Raw genomic sequence first — 15,913 nt, 5'->3', positions numbered from 1 at the left:
TTACCCGGTTTCCTCCCACTGCTAGACCCCTACGCGCAAGCGAATTATTGAAATAAAATTGAACCATCCGTTAGTCCCGAAATGACCTAGTTTGTGTCGAGTGGTCGATCAACCCTATTTCCCTCTCTCAATTTTAGCACTCCTAACTCTAAAACTAAATGCAAGGAACGGGCCTATTTACAGAGGTCACAATTTTAACCCTGTAATACCCAGCATATCAGATATGCACACCTACATGATGTACATATTATTATAATCTCTATGGGATATTTTAATTATTTACTGTTATAATATGAATTATCACTTATTCCCCGTTAAATAAATATCGGTCACCGGGTGCAGCTGTACAACTTTAAGGACCCTGGCTTCAATCTATTTTTATTTATATGCTATTTGTTGACAGAAAATATATTTTGTTACTAGTCTAATTCAAATTTAAAAATAAACAATATTTTTTCTGAAAATCAATGTCGAAATTTAGTGTATCATATATGATACAATGGGTCTGAGGCATATTTTATTGATATATAGAAATTAATGCAGTGTTCTCATTATGTGCCAGAAATGTCTTGAAATTCAGCCATTTGCGTATTTAGTATATCAAGTATATGCGTGTATTACAAAGCTCTGATTTGTGTGATTTGTGTACACCCCGCCCCCCTCCTCGTGTCACTATCATGTACATATCAATTCTGCTGCCAACCCACCCACGCGAACATGACTAAATTATGAAACATTGTCTAGTCGTTTGTATGTTACGACAAAACGAGGCCAGCGTTGCTCATTTGTGCAGAACGGAAGGCCTTGCAAGGATTAGTGTCTAGTCGTTCGGATGGTACGAAAACCCGAGGTCAAAGTGGTTCCCCGTTGGCAGTGGTGAAGTATGGAAGGCCTAGCAAGGATCTGTGTCTAGTCGTTTCGATGGGACGAAAAACGCCCGTCCCCTCGTCCATGGTACAAGGATTAGTGCCTAGTCGCTTGGATGGTATGCAAAACATAGGTCCCCGTTCTCTCCCTTTGTGCGTGGTTCTTGACCGAAGGCCCGACAACTAACTTTGCGTGCAGTTTTTTGGGTTGGACGAAAAATCGAAATCCTGTGTGCATATTGACGTGCACGAAAAATAACCCTTTGCATTTGGAATTTTATGCACCCTCCCCACCCTCGAACAACGCTTAACATAACATTTTGTTTTCACTACCTACATTGTAAAATTTGTTTAATTTCAGATGACTTAGTCCCGGTTTTTCACAGTGAAAGATTTTGATGAAACTTGACATGCATGTTTATAACCCAAAGATATGGTTCCTTTCGATATTTGCGCATATCGAATCGTAACTTCATGAATTATGGTCCCTGATTGTAAGAAAAATCACTTTATATTTCGCGTGTTCTCTATCTATCTCTCGGAAATGGAATATGGAAATACACAAGCTAGCTAGTGTATTACAGGGTGGTGGTGGTGGGGATGAGGTCTTCTATTTGCAATGATTTTTTGACTACAAAATATACGCTCTAACTCATTACTCAAACTACAGCAAAGAAGCGGGACCGTAAACCCCATTTTATATATTCTTACAATAGCAACGCACTTCGGGATTAACTTAGAAATGGTTCCACTACTGATGTCTTCCGCTTTAATCCTGCCACATTAGTGGCTTGTCCTCCGGATTTCCTTTCCGCAAGTTATTGGTTATTGGCCTATGTATAGCTCCCTTAATTTACACATAAACTGACCTAATACTGCACTGCACATATAATAAACCAATTCCCATTGAAATAAAGGTGAAGCCGTACCGCATAATTATATGATTTGATGAAACCCAACTGCTACCTGAAGTTTCTCGCCTATCGAAGTTATAATATCCGTCGGTGTCATGGCGGCTCGCACATTATAAGAATCATTGCTTTGAAAATGTAGAACGCATTAACACAAAGAAAAACTGATCGGTAACTAGTTTAGTGGTCCAGTCTTCACTATAATCTGTGATAGAATTACTTATTTAAAAAAAACGGAATGACGTAAAAATAAAAATGGTTGGAGTGCCCAAGTTTAGATTTGTCGTTGATTTCATAAAGATGTTAGGATATAGAACGTTAAATACTGTGTGATTCAACATGGCGGCCGAGGGGTTTAATATGATATAAGTACGAAATACATGTACATGTAGTACCAAATGTTTTATATGTATGAGAGTCAAGGTTTGGACTAAATGTCTTGGGGAAGTAGGAGGCGACTAGTATGTGCCTCTCGTTAGTGGACCGATGTGAGATTGCCCATTGTATTAACTGGACGCGTAGGCCTATTCACCTTCAGTTATGTGTCAATGTCAAATAAGCGGCTTCTTATCAACACGGTCGGCTCTGGGCCGGTTTAATTCTACGTATCTCTCGTAGCTGAGAGAAAAAAGATTTTTTAGCCGAGAGAATATCTTCCGTCAAAGTGGTTGTTGATTCATAGATTCTAATAACCCCTTTTGCAGTTTATATGAAAGCTTTGATATCTGCTATGCAGATCTAGTTATTATTATTTTTTTTTTCGTGTACTTTCTGCAAATCGGATTTCTCAGAATGTAACCATAGGATCTTTCTGAAACTTTGACCTACTCCCCCAAAATTGGGTGGCAGCTTTTGCTTAAATATATTTTACGAATCCAAAATCACCGAATTTTACGAACGAAGATACTGACCTACATACCAATAACTCTGTGACTATGAGACCTATTTTACTAATTCTTTTTTCCTTGAGTACATTGAAACATTTACTTCAAATCGGCAATTTCGGATTTTCGAATTTCGAAAATTCGTCGCTGTGAATTCGAACGGGAAGTCGAAACCAACTTGACAACTTCATTAATAATTGCACGATTTTCATGAAATTTAGTATGTATGTAGATCTTACCAATTCTCTAAATTATCTCCCCTTCATGAAATTAAGGATCAAATTTTTCAAAAAAATCGACGAAATATAGGTCAGATTGCCTTGATTTTTCTTTTCTTTACTAGCTACGACACTACTGATTCGTACACAAAAAATGGAGTGTGTTGCCCATTCCGGAAATGCCACCATCTTGAAATGTGAAATGTCGCTAAGGCTTTTTTGATATTTTACTTATAGACAAGGGAATTATAATTTCCGAATCCTTGAAGGAAAGCCCATAAATTGTAGGAATTAGAATTTTGATTTCTGGCAAATGATGGACGCCATTTTGAATTGAAAATGAAAAATAGTGAAAAATCCACATTAATGGGCTTTAAAACATCCACAATTGGTCGTGGCTTAAAGAATCTGTCTCCTATTACCGAAATTAATACATTTCAGGATAGCCTGGATTATGGTCGAATGTTTGGTATTTGAATATTTCAAAAATTCGAATTTCGCCTTTGATGTTTTCCGTGCCGACAAGGTTTCTTTGAGTTTAGCTAGTTTTGACTTCGCGCATGCGCTACGCTGGAACCAAAGGTACCATGAGTACCAAATTCCGGCGAGGAACGTTTCACGCTGGTAACTAGGTATCCTGAAAATTTCAAGGTGATACCTGCATTCGTTCAAGTCGTTTGTTCTTGGCACCCAGGTCACCTGCCGTTTGTCGTTTTTTTTTCTTAGTCAATTTACGGCTTCCATAAGGGGAAAAAAGTGGAATTTCGCCGCGACACCGGCACCGATTGTCCGAAAACCATGAAAGTTTGACACAATACGCCCATTACCACCCCGGACTCTATGCTTTACCCCCGTTTTGATCCCATTAAAAAAAAGAGTTTTAGCAAAAAACCGATTTTCGGAATTTAATATTGGTTTTAATTAATTTTGAAATTGCAAATGCAAAGAGATTTGATCGCCTCTCCCGTATGTGATAGGTATTAGTACTATACACGTTATCCTTAAAAGACATTTTTTTTTTTAAATGACCGCAACGATGTATCGACACTAGAAACCGAAATCGCCTATTTTGGCCTTTTTTGACTGCTGAGGCATCCTTCCGGTGGTCCAAATCTCTGGAATTTCTAGCAGTTAAAATATGGCAATTTTTTAAGCAAAAAAACTTTGATGGGTGGGGGTGGGTTTCGAATTTATTTTCAACGTTCTCACATATCAAAATGAGAAAATGCTCTGATATCAAGAACAATAAAAATTCGATAAAATACGGCAATTTTTTAAGCAACAAAACTTTGATGGGTGGGGGTGGGTTTCGAATTTATTTTCAACGTTCTCGGAATTCCACACTCTTCTGTTTTTAATATGTGATAGCTAGAATCCCAAGGTACATTCCGTGCAAATTTGAAGGCAATCGGGCCATCGGAACGTTGCCTGGGCAGAGCAAATCAACCCCGGTCGCGAAAATTTGCTCATTCTTCAACGTTATTATAATATTGTATTATGACAGTCATCTTAGATCCATCTGGGTCCCCGATACACCGTCACTTACCAAACCACTCCAAAATCCCAAAATCGACCTTAATTTCTTTTGACTTCGCGCATGCGCCGCACTGGAACCAAAGGTACCATGACTACCAAATTCCGGCGAGGAACATTTCACGTTGGTACCTAGGTGCCCTAAAAAATTCAAGGCGATACCTGCATTCGTTCAGGTCGTTTGATCTTCACACGGTTCCTGTCGTTCGGATTTTTCCGCCATTTACGGCTTCAGTAAGTGCGAAAAAAGTGGAATTTCGCCACGACACCGGCACCGATTGTCCGAAAACAATGAAATTTGGACACAATACGCCCATTACCACCCCGGACTTTGTGCCTTACTCCCATTTTGATCCGATTAAAAAAAGGAGTTTTAGCAAAAAAAAAAAGATTTTCGGTCAACTGATGGTCTCCATTTGGAATTGAATATGAAGAACAGTGAAAAGAAAAATCAACTTGAACAGACGTGAAAATAAACACAATAGGCCGTAATATGTTCAATGCGTCTATTATTTCTGAAATAATCTATGTCACGTGACGATGAATATGGGGAGAGAGAAATGGGGTTTAACGTCCACTCGACACAAACGAGGTCATTTCGGGACTAACATATGGTTTAATTTTATTTACATAATTAGCTTACGCTTAGGGGTCTTTAGCAGTGGGAGGAAACCGGGGGACTCGGAGAAAACCCACGAGGTTGGACAGGCGACCCTACTCCTTGCCACGTACAACCGGGGATTCGAAACGATGAAGATGAAAGTTTTCATATCTGCATGGGACAGTAGCAGATCTAGTTATTATTATTATTATTAATACAGCATATTTATAGTGCGCCCTTTCATATAACATGTTCAGGGGCACTTTACTAAGTGACAATGTAATCATAAATAAACAACAAGATGATAGACATGTTAACGATTGAAAACAGAGTCAGTTAAAAGCCTGATCAAATAAATGTGTTTTAAGTTGTTTTGTAAAGAATATAGAGATGTACAACATCTTAAACTAAATGGTAGATTTTCGGTCAACTGATGGTCTCCATTTGGAATTGAATATGAAGAACAGTGAAAAGAAAAATCAACTTGAACAGACGTGAAAATAAACACAATAGGCCGTAATATGTTCAATGCGTCTATTATTTCTGAAATAATCTATGTCACGTGACGATGAATATGGGGAGAGAGAAATGGGGTTTAACGTCCACTCGACACAAACGAGGTCATTTCGGGACTAACATATGGTTTAATTTTATTTACATAATTAGCTTACGCTTAGGGGTCTTTAGCAGTGGGAGGAAACCGGGGGACTCGGAGAAAACCCACGAGGTTGGACAGGCGACCCTACTCCTTGCCACGTACAACCGGGGATTCGAAACGATGAAGATGAAAGTTTTCATATCTGCATGGGACAGTAGCAGATCTAGTTATTATTATTATTATTAATACAGCATATTTATAGTGCGCCCTTTCATATAACATGTTCAGGGGCACTTTACTAAGTGACAATGTAATCATAAATAAACAACAAGATGATAGACATGTTAACGATTGAAAACAGAGTCAGTTAAAAGCCTGATCAAATAAATGTGTTTTAAGTTGTTTTGTAAAGAATATAGAGATGTACAACATCTTAAACTAAATGGTAGATTTTCGGTCAACTGATGGTCTCCATTTGGAATTGAATATGAAGAACAGTGAAAAGAAAAATCAACTTGAACAGACGTGAAAATAAACACAATAGGCCGTAATATGTTCAATGCGTCTATTATTTCTGAAATAATCTATGTCACGTGACGATGAATATGGGGAGAGAGAAATGGGGTTTAACGTCCACTCGACACAAACGAGGTCATTTCGGGACTAACATATGGTTTAATTTTATTTACATAATTAGCTTACGCTTAGGGGTCTTTAGCAGTGGGAGGAAACCGGGGGACTCGGAGAAAACCCACGAGGTTGGACAGGCGACCCTACTCCTTGCCACGTACAACCGGGGATTCGAAACGATGAAGATGAAAGTTTTCATATCTGCATGGGACAGTAGCAGATCTAGTTATTATTATTATTATTAATACAGCATATTTATAGTGCGCCCTTTCATATAACATGTTCAGGGACACTTTACTAAGTGACAATGTAATCATAAATAAACAACAAGATGATAGACATGTTAACGATTGAAAACAGAGTCAGTTAAAAGCCTGATCAAATAAATGTGTTTTAAGTTGTTTTGTAAAGAATATAGAGATGTACAACATCTTAAACTAAATGGTAGATTATTCCATAAAACCGCTGCTTTGTAATGGAAAGATTAGGTCACCATCTAGATGGTGAAAAGTCGACCAAACTTCAAAGTGAAACCGGAAGTAAACAAAATTGAAATTACAAAAACGGCTCCCTAAGATTTCTTGCCATTACAATACAAAAAAAAGTTTTCGAAAATCGGAAACAAAATGGCGGCTGAATATCATATTCCTGAAGCATATGTCGAAAAACTGTCAGTCAGGGCCCAAAGAATCCAAAAATGAAAACCTAAAGAAGATCCGTTGAGAAATGACCGAGATAAGGGCAATCTGAGATTATTTATTGTCCTATCCGTAAAACACTTTCTGTTTGTCAAAAATGACCCAATTTATATTTAATAAATAGATCCACGGAGGCCAGCAGCATCTACGTTGACAGAATGTTTCCACCATGTACAGTTTTGGCTTCACAGACTGACTAAATTCCCCGCAAAATATAATAAAAATACAGAAACAATACGTGTTTCGACACGTAATAGAGACTTTTGTCAAGCGTAAATTCCTGATCCGTATCTTGTATCAGTATCGATTTTGCGTGTGACGTCATCGATGTGTGTGTATTTCTCATACATGATACGGCACACGGATACGGTAGCACAGCTTTTATAAGGAAAAGAGTCGTATAACATCGTCGTCTTTTTACCGTCCTTTTTGCTACTTTTCGACGCTGAAATGTTGTGTCATAGCGTTTTTATGAATCTATGTGTATCTTATACCCATACTTTTTCTCGACTCTTTGATGAAAATGGGAGGGTATACACCGATACACAGCCACTTTTCACGGCCGCTTTTGAAAAGTGGCTGTGTATCAGTTGAAAAGTGGCCGTGTATCCGTTGAAAAGGGACAAAAATAACAATCATGTTATGGTAAAAGAGTCATCATTTTCAACTGTTTCAGCACTTTTCGAATGTGCGTCACTCTCAGTCAGATTCTTACATTTTGTCTCACATTTCTTTACATTTTGATATCTAGTCGCACTTTCACATTTTGTCGCGGCTTCTGCTCATCCGCAGTCCATAATCCAAATATTTTACTATTATAAATTAATCTCTTGGCATTTTCAACACTAAAAACTTTCACATTTTGTCGCGGTTTATGCTCATCCTTTATGCTCATCCGCAGCACGTAATCTAAATATATTACTAGTATAAATTAATCCATTGGCATTTTCTACACTACAAACTTGAGAACTCTACAATTACAACTCGTCTTCATTTAATGGCTGTTCTTGTTTTTGTCTGTCAGTGGATGTCAATACCTCGCAAAGTTAATGAATTGATCTGTGCGGAAATTAGCAATTGTACCTTGCTTATCAAAAAAGTTAAAATCCAATCTTTTGTACTGATCTCGTAGTGTCACCATATTCCTATGCAATTGGTATTTTTCCTCGTGTTTGGCAGAATTCGACTCATCTGCATGGCTTTAATTTCTTGTTCTGTGAAGGATCGCGCTTCTTAATCTTCGCGATCATTGAAATCTCTTGCAGAACTGATATTCTCGGTCTTAGAAATATATATCTGTGACATTATAAAGTAGGATTCTTCCATGAATTCCCGCATTCATTTCTGCCAGGATGTTGGCAAAACAACAAGAAATGGCTACATGTATTGTACAAAATGATTGGATGACGTTTGCTTTTCTCAACAAATCAATATCCCTGTTATGAACATTTTCCCTGACCTGATTTAAACCGTGAAATGCACGTGTGGTGTACTGACATCAATTACCTGAGTAGAAATAGGCGTTTGCGATGAGATAATTGGGGGGCTCTAAATGGGAAACTTTGATAAACTTGTGAAATGAAAAATGCTTTTGAAATTGGGAAAAATAGAAAAAATCTCTATTTCTCGAAAAAGTATTTAGTAAAAGTCAGTTATATACCTTATTTTCTCGGTGTATGGGTTGATACACCGTCTCGCCTCGGAGCCCCACTCAAAAAAGAATGAATGAATGAAATGGGGTTTAACGTCCTACTGTTCTGCTCCTATGCTGGGCTAATGAAGACAGGCATACGCCATACAGTGTGCTATGAGGGAAATTTTGCCCGGGCAGCGGCACTATCGCCTACTCTTATATCGAATTCCAACTGCCAAGGGATCTTTTACGTGCATTCTAATGTATACACGGGACCTCGGTTTTTTGTCTCATCCGAAGGACTAGACAGCTGTCCTTGTCAGGCCCTCCGTTCTGCACCACTGACAAGGGGAAACCACGTCGGAAAATCCAGATAAACTTTCTCGGCCAATGCAGGCATCGAACACCCGACCGCCAGGCTAGCGAGCCAGCGTCTTACCCACTTAGCCACGTGATCCCCCCCCCCACTCAAAAAAGAGACGGTGTATCAACCCATACACCTTGAAAACAAGGTATATAACTATTACATATAACACGAAGGTGTATATTTGATGTGATTCAAACCATGATAAATTTAAGACTTGAATTTAATCATTATTTCTCCTGAGTTTTTCTATGAATTTTCATATTTTTCCTGTCTGCCCGTCTGTCTGCGTGCTGGTAGATCGACGTGCTAAACTTAGGGAGGTGGGACCTTGCAAATCTGTAAATGATGTGATTCAATGGTAAAGGGGTATAAACTTTCTGAAATGATACATTATTTTTACCAAAAATTGCTGTCGGAGTCGAAGTCGAAGATTTTTAATAAGATTCGACATTAAATTTTATTTAATAGCTCAGCGATTGTCGAGCGACTTTACTCCCTCCAGGAATTTGAGGACTAGGCACTTGACTAGTACTGATGGTGATCTTGGTAGATAACGCTGTAATAGAACTAAGCTCAGCTCCGCCACTCATGCGTACGCGGCGCGAAAATCTGCCAAAACTCTAACTACAGTGACGCAACGTATCACGTGGCGATACGAATACGTGATACGATACGAATGGGGAAAATTCCACTTGCCAAAAGTCTCCAATAACTAGAACTCCAAAGATTACAGACGTGTTTCGGTACGTCAGGTCACGTCAACGGTCAAGTTACACCATTCTTTATTGAGTATAGTATTCTAAAGCAACTGTATTTTTTTACCCACCTTACACCATGGATAATACGATATTTACTATTATCACCCAATAATACACTCTACGGTAGATATCGCTTGTATGATAAATTTCATAATCTACTGATTGGTCAATCAAAAAGGAAATACCTATTTTTATACGCCCACATTTTCATGTGGACGTATATTGTCGTCGCCCCTGTCCGTCCGTCGACAATTGTTTCGGAACACTCTAGAGGTCACAATTTGTATCCGATTTCAACGAAACTTGAAATATAGGTTGATCACCCTAAGATCTCGGTTCCTTTCGATATTGGCATGTATCGGACTGTAACTTCTTGGATTATGGCCCTTGATTGTACAAAAAATCATGTTTTTAGCTTGTGTACACTGTAAAGGTCACAATTTTTATCCGATTTAAAAAACGTTTTAGTATATCACCGTTACACCCTAAGGATGGCTGAGTTCGAATTTCGTAAAAATCGGACCAAAACTGACTGACAAAATGGCCGCCCATCGTTCTCAAATAGCGTAAAAATATTGTATATCAAGGTTGTGGACCCTATAGAGGTCACAATTTTTATTCGATTGTGTTGAAACCTGACATGTAAGTTTATAACCTAAAGATCTCAGTTCTTTTCGATATTTGTGCATATCGGATGGTAACTTTCTGAATTATGAATTGTATATCAAGGTTGTGGACCCTATAGAGGTCACAATTTTTATTCGATTGTGTTGAAACCTGACATGTAAGTTTATAACCTAAAGATCGCAGTTCTTTTCGATATTTGTGCATATCGGATGGTAACTTTCTGAATTATGGCCCCTGATTGTACGAAAAATGGCGTTTTTAGCTTGGAGTCGCTCTAGAGGTCACAATTATTATCCGATTTAAAACACCGTTTGAATATATCACCTTTACACCGTGTGAATCGAACCAAAACTGCCAGACAAAATGGCCGCCCCTTGTACGCAAATAGTGTAAACATCTGGCATATACTCAGCCAAATTAAAAACTTTACACTCGGGATTTTTGGGACTAGATTTTTAATATTTGGTTTAAGGCAACTATTTTAGTGTTATGTTGTGCACAGACGACCTTGGCATCAACAGAAAGCAAGAATACGTCTCGCCGAAAGTCCTTGACATTGATAACGTTCGTGATGTCACAGTATCCCCAAAATGAAATTCACAGACTTGGAGAACAATCGGAATAAAGTGTTAAGTAACGATTGTGGCCTCCTCTAGCGTCTCCTCATGGATCTCAGAACAATAGTAAACACTACCCGATTAAGACGTCGCCACTGCTTATCAAGAGCATGTTGAAGGTCCTGCAACGTCAGTGGTGGATTCACTTGCTGACGAACACGTCGACCCAGTTCGTCCCAGATGTGTTCAATAGGATTAAGGTCGGGGCTAAGCGACGGCCAATCCAGGACTTGGAAACCGGCATTTCTTAAAAAATTCTGGGTAGCAATTTCTGTATGGGGTCGAGCATTGTCTTGTTGAAACATTAGTCCAGGCCCATGTCTCTGCATAAACGGAAGAACAGGTTGCAAAATCTGATCCCTGTACTGGACAGCATTTGGACAACAACACGAGGAGAACATCCATGTGCACAAAAAGAACCCCAAACCATGACGCTGCCGCCATCAAATCGGTCAACATCTCTGACGCATACTTGAGCGTAACGTTCACCTCGTCTGCGGTACACTCGGACCCTGCCATCGGCAAATCTCAAAGTGAATCGAGATTCGTCACTAAAAACAACCGAATTCCACTGTCTTTGAGTAAATCGTATGTGTCTTGTGGCCCACACAAGTCGGTTACTGCGATGAAGAGGTGTCAATATTGGTCCATTATAGGGCCTCCGAGCTCGAAGACCAGCAGCCTGCAAGCGATTTCGAACAGTTTGTGCAGTTACCCTTCCACCAAACATCTCTCTACTTGTGGAGGTTGCAGTGACAAATCTGTTTCTAAGATGACGTAATCGTATTGCTTGATCTTCCTGGAGTGACGTCACACGTGGCGCTCCCGCCCTTGGGCGATCGGCAATAGTTCCAGTTTGAAGCACTCTCATTCTAAGATTAATTATTGTCTGGCGTAAACATTTAAAGGCTCTTGCAACAGTGACCACAGGCTGTCCAGCACAGAGCCTACCTATAGCACGTAGACGTTCTACATTTAAAAGCGCGGCATTTTCTAACAAAGATGAAAATAACAATTTTAATTTGTTTTTCCATTTCAAGTTACGTGTGCGTGTTCAGTTTAATCAAACTTGCATCGATTGACCTGACGAGTTTATGTTTGCACGTGTTTTTCAGGTTTTTCATTTTTATATGCTCAAAATTCACGTGATCCACGTGACTTTACAATTTTATGAAATTAAAGGCTTCTTACTACTTAATATCGTTTGAAACACTTTAAAATTTATTTGACTTACCAGAAAAAATTTTTTGTTGAAATTCATCAGTGTCAAGTTTTTAATTTGGCTGAGTATATTAAGGTTGTGGACCCTGTGGGGGTCACAATTTTGTACCGATTTTGATGTATCTTGAAATGAATGTTTATAACCCAAAGATCTTGGTTGCATTCGATATTCGCGCATATCGGATCGTAACTTCCTAAATTATGGCCCCTGATTGTACGAAAAATTTATTTGTGCATATAAGAAAGGATTGGGTGATAAATAAAATCTCCAACTCGTCTTTTTTTTATATCAAAAGAGAATCGTAGGAGATTCTCTATATATTATACACACGGGACGCTTTGACAAGTTTTCAATAGCCGTTATCAAGCATACGCAATTTAAAATGCGCAGAGATGCGAAAGCTTTATCTCTACACACAGTTGATAATAACTTAAAGCTGAACTCCGGTTACAAAAATACCAAAATAATTAAATAAAAAAAAGTAAACGCCCCCAAGCCGCCATACTTGTTTCCAATTTATGAAATAAATATGTCGGACATGGAGGCTTATGACCTGGAAAGGTTAGTCGATCTCACTTCCAGTTTGTTTCTTGTCAGCCAGCTGTACACATCCGGTTTTATTCTCTACACACGCTTCACCGATTGCTCTATTTTTCCCAATAGTATACCAAATTATTGAAGATTGCAAAATGTCTGATCAGGTAAACCTGTAAATAATTATATGAACTGCGTCTACTACAATATAGCCTAAGCTTTAATCTAAAACAAAAGATGCAAAAAGATGGCTTACCCCAACCTGAAATTTTCAACCAAAACAAAATCACCTACACACACTATTGTCTTCTTCATATTATTATTATTATTTTTATTGGCACGTCTTCTTGTGAATATCTTACACATATATGTAAATCACCAAAAAAGTTACCGCATCATAATGTCCAGTGTAATTATAACTAATACTATGCAATAAACAGATAATTTAGATTAGATTTTCACAGGTCGCCATGCTCGTGGTTGTATTATTGTCCGGTTTCCCCTCGTTGGTGATACAGGGCGGATGAACTGTCGATGAAAAACTCCTAGTCCTTCGGATGGAATAGAAAACTGAGGCCCATGTATACCATTGATATAGCACTGCTGCCCGGGAAAAATTTCCCTCATAACCAACTGCATGGCGCATGCCCGTCGTCATTAGCATGGGCGTTAAAACCCATTTTATTTTATTTTTATGTCGACTAAAGTCAAAGACAAGTTGCGACTTGGCGTCAGAAACTTTCACATCATTGCTTTAAAAGTAAGACCTGTATAAAGAATGATATATGCTGCTTTTTAATTGACCTATATTCTATTTACTGTTTACCTACCTTACAAAATAGATAATAAGGGATTAAAAATAAAATACAATATAACTATTATCCATACAGTACGTTTTGATAAGATTCCAATAGCAGTTATGAAGCATACACAATATACATATGAGCAATTGATAATAAGGTTATCTCAGAAAAAAAAAACAACAAAAAAACATGAGCTATACCTGATACATTCGTAACTAAGTATTTGGATAATAAATATCGCAGACAATCCCTGAATTTCACGGAATTGTCCTGTTTAATACTGAATATTTCATAGAACACGTGATTTGAAGAAATAATTCACACTTTTAACATAAAAATTATTTTCTCCAAAAAAAAGTCATCGATCAACAGAAAAAACGAGTTAAACTACGGAATTCGGCCACATAAAAAAAAAGAATAATTTTTACAGTGTAGATCAACCAGCATGCAGACAAACACAGGAAAAATATGAAAATAATGATTAAATTCCAGTCTTTATCATGGTTAAAATCAAATCAAATATACACCTTCGTGTTTTATGATACACATAGATTCATAAACACACTATGGCACAACATTATAGCGTCTAAAGAGAGCAAAAAAGACGTTAAAAAAAAATAACGATGTTATACGGACCTTTTCCGTATGAAAGCTGTTCGATACGTTCTGCCGTATCCATGTGCCGTATCACGTATGACAAATACACACACATTGATGACGTCACAAGCAAAACCGATACGGATACGTGATACGTACCAATGATTTACGCTTGCCAGAAGTCTCAACTTACAGAAACACGTAATAATATTTCTTTTATAAAATTTAACATCCTACATTTAATAGTATATATCTTTGATACGCCTGAATGTAAAAGGCATTGGAAACAAGATTGATTTAATTTCAGCTGAACTTTCTGAGTATGATACCAAAAATGTAAGTAAAACATGGCTTGACAGAAATGTCATACCAGTTTCTATTTCTTCACATTCATATAAAACCACTGTTCGTAACGGCTGAAATAACCCCTGTGGCAGGTTTGCAGTCTATGTTTGACATTCACTACTTTTTAAAATAAAAACCACTATGGTCTGGAAAAGGATGAAATCGAGGTAATACTATAAAACTATAAATAACACATTTTATTAGAAACGCTTTATAGACCGCCAAATTCCATAAATAATTTGATATTTGATTCTATAAGTAGCTTTATTTACGGTGATTTTAATATTGATATGTTAAGAAAATGGAATACTTTTTACATAATTTTATGGTTAAATTAAATTTTAACCATGTTATCAAAGAATTTACTGATTGATTTAATTTCTAACCAACAATCAACATTTTATTGTAGAATCTGGTTGTCCTGCTCATTTTGCTAGCGCCCACCGTCCGATTTTTAGTAGACTTTCATTTAAATTACCTTAGTATAAATTTTTTAAAAAGAATTGTTTGGGAACATGGACCACGACAAACTTATTAAAGATTCATCTAATATAGCTTGGTACGATCTATTTGATAAAAATAATATTACTTAAGCCTGTGGTGATTTCACAAATGAGTTAATTAAGTTAGCCAAAAATAATATTCCAAACAAACCAGTAACAATAAGACCAAAAGACAGACCTTTGATGAATTCTACAATTAAGAAAATGAACAGATGGAAAAATATTTTGAAATCCTTTTAGACTGGGCAAACTTTTGTAAAATAATAAAAGACCATAATATAGCACTAAGTTCATCGAAATATAATTAATACAAAAAACAATTTCGGCACCAAAGTGGAACTTAGTTAATGTACTTAAGAAATCAAAATAGGTTGTCAACAACGAACTAACCCTCCCTCTACAAGAAAAAAACACACACACACACACACCTTTTTTACACCCATTAATGACCTCTTTGCTGAAGATGAATTATGTAAGAATCAAATACAGAGCTGGTCGCTCTTGCTATGAAAGTTGAAAAATAGATCATGAAAAATGATTATGTCCAATTTTAGTCAGAAATTATGCATATTTAAATGTTTCACTATAGATTGTTTATTATCATAGCAACGGTACTTGACAATCAAGAGTAAGTCTCGATTATCTATTTTATCGTTAAATTTTTGAATGGCCTCAGTGTGGGTCCACTGATTATGGTCTTGGCATATTCATAAATAATTTATATAACATTTGAAGCCAGAATATAAAACCTGCAATGGGCAGAGAGAGAAATGGGGTTTAACGTCCACTCGACACAAACTAAGTCATTTCGGGACTAACATATGGTTTAATTTTATTTACATAATTCGCTTGCGCGTAGGGATCTTTAGCTGTGGGAGGAAACCGGAGAAAACCCACGAGGTTGGACAGGCGACCCTACTCCTTGTCACGTACAACCGGGGATTCGAAACCACGCCAGTCGACTCAAT

This window comes from Patella vulgata, chromosome 6 (genome assembly GCF_932274485.2).
Source record: "Patella vulgata chromosome 6, xgPatVulg1.2, whole genome shotgun sequence".
NCBI classification, from domain to species: Eukaryota; Metazoa; Mollusca; class Gastropoda; family Patellidae; genus Patella; species Patella vulgata.
Note: the sequence above shows the minus strand (reverse complement) of the source record.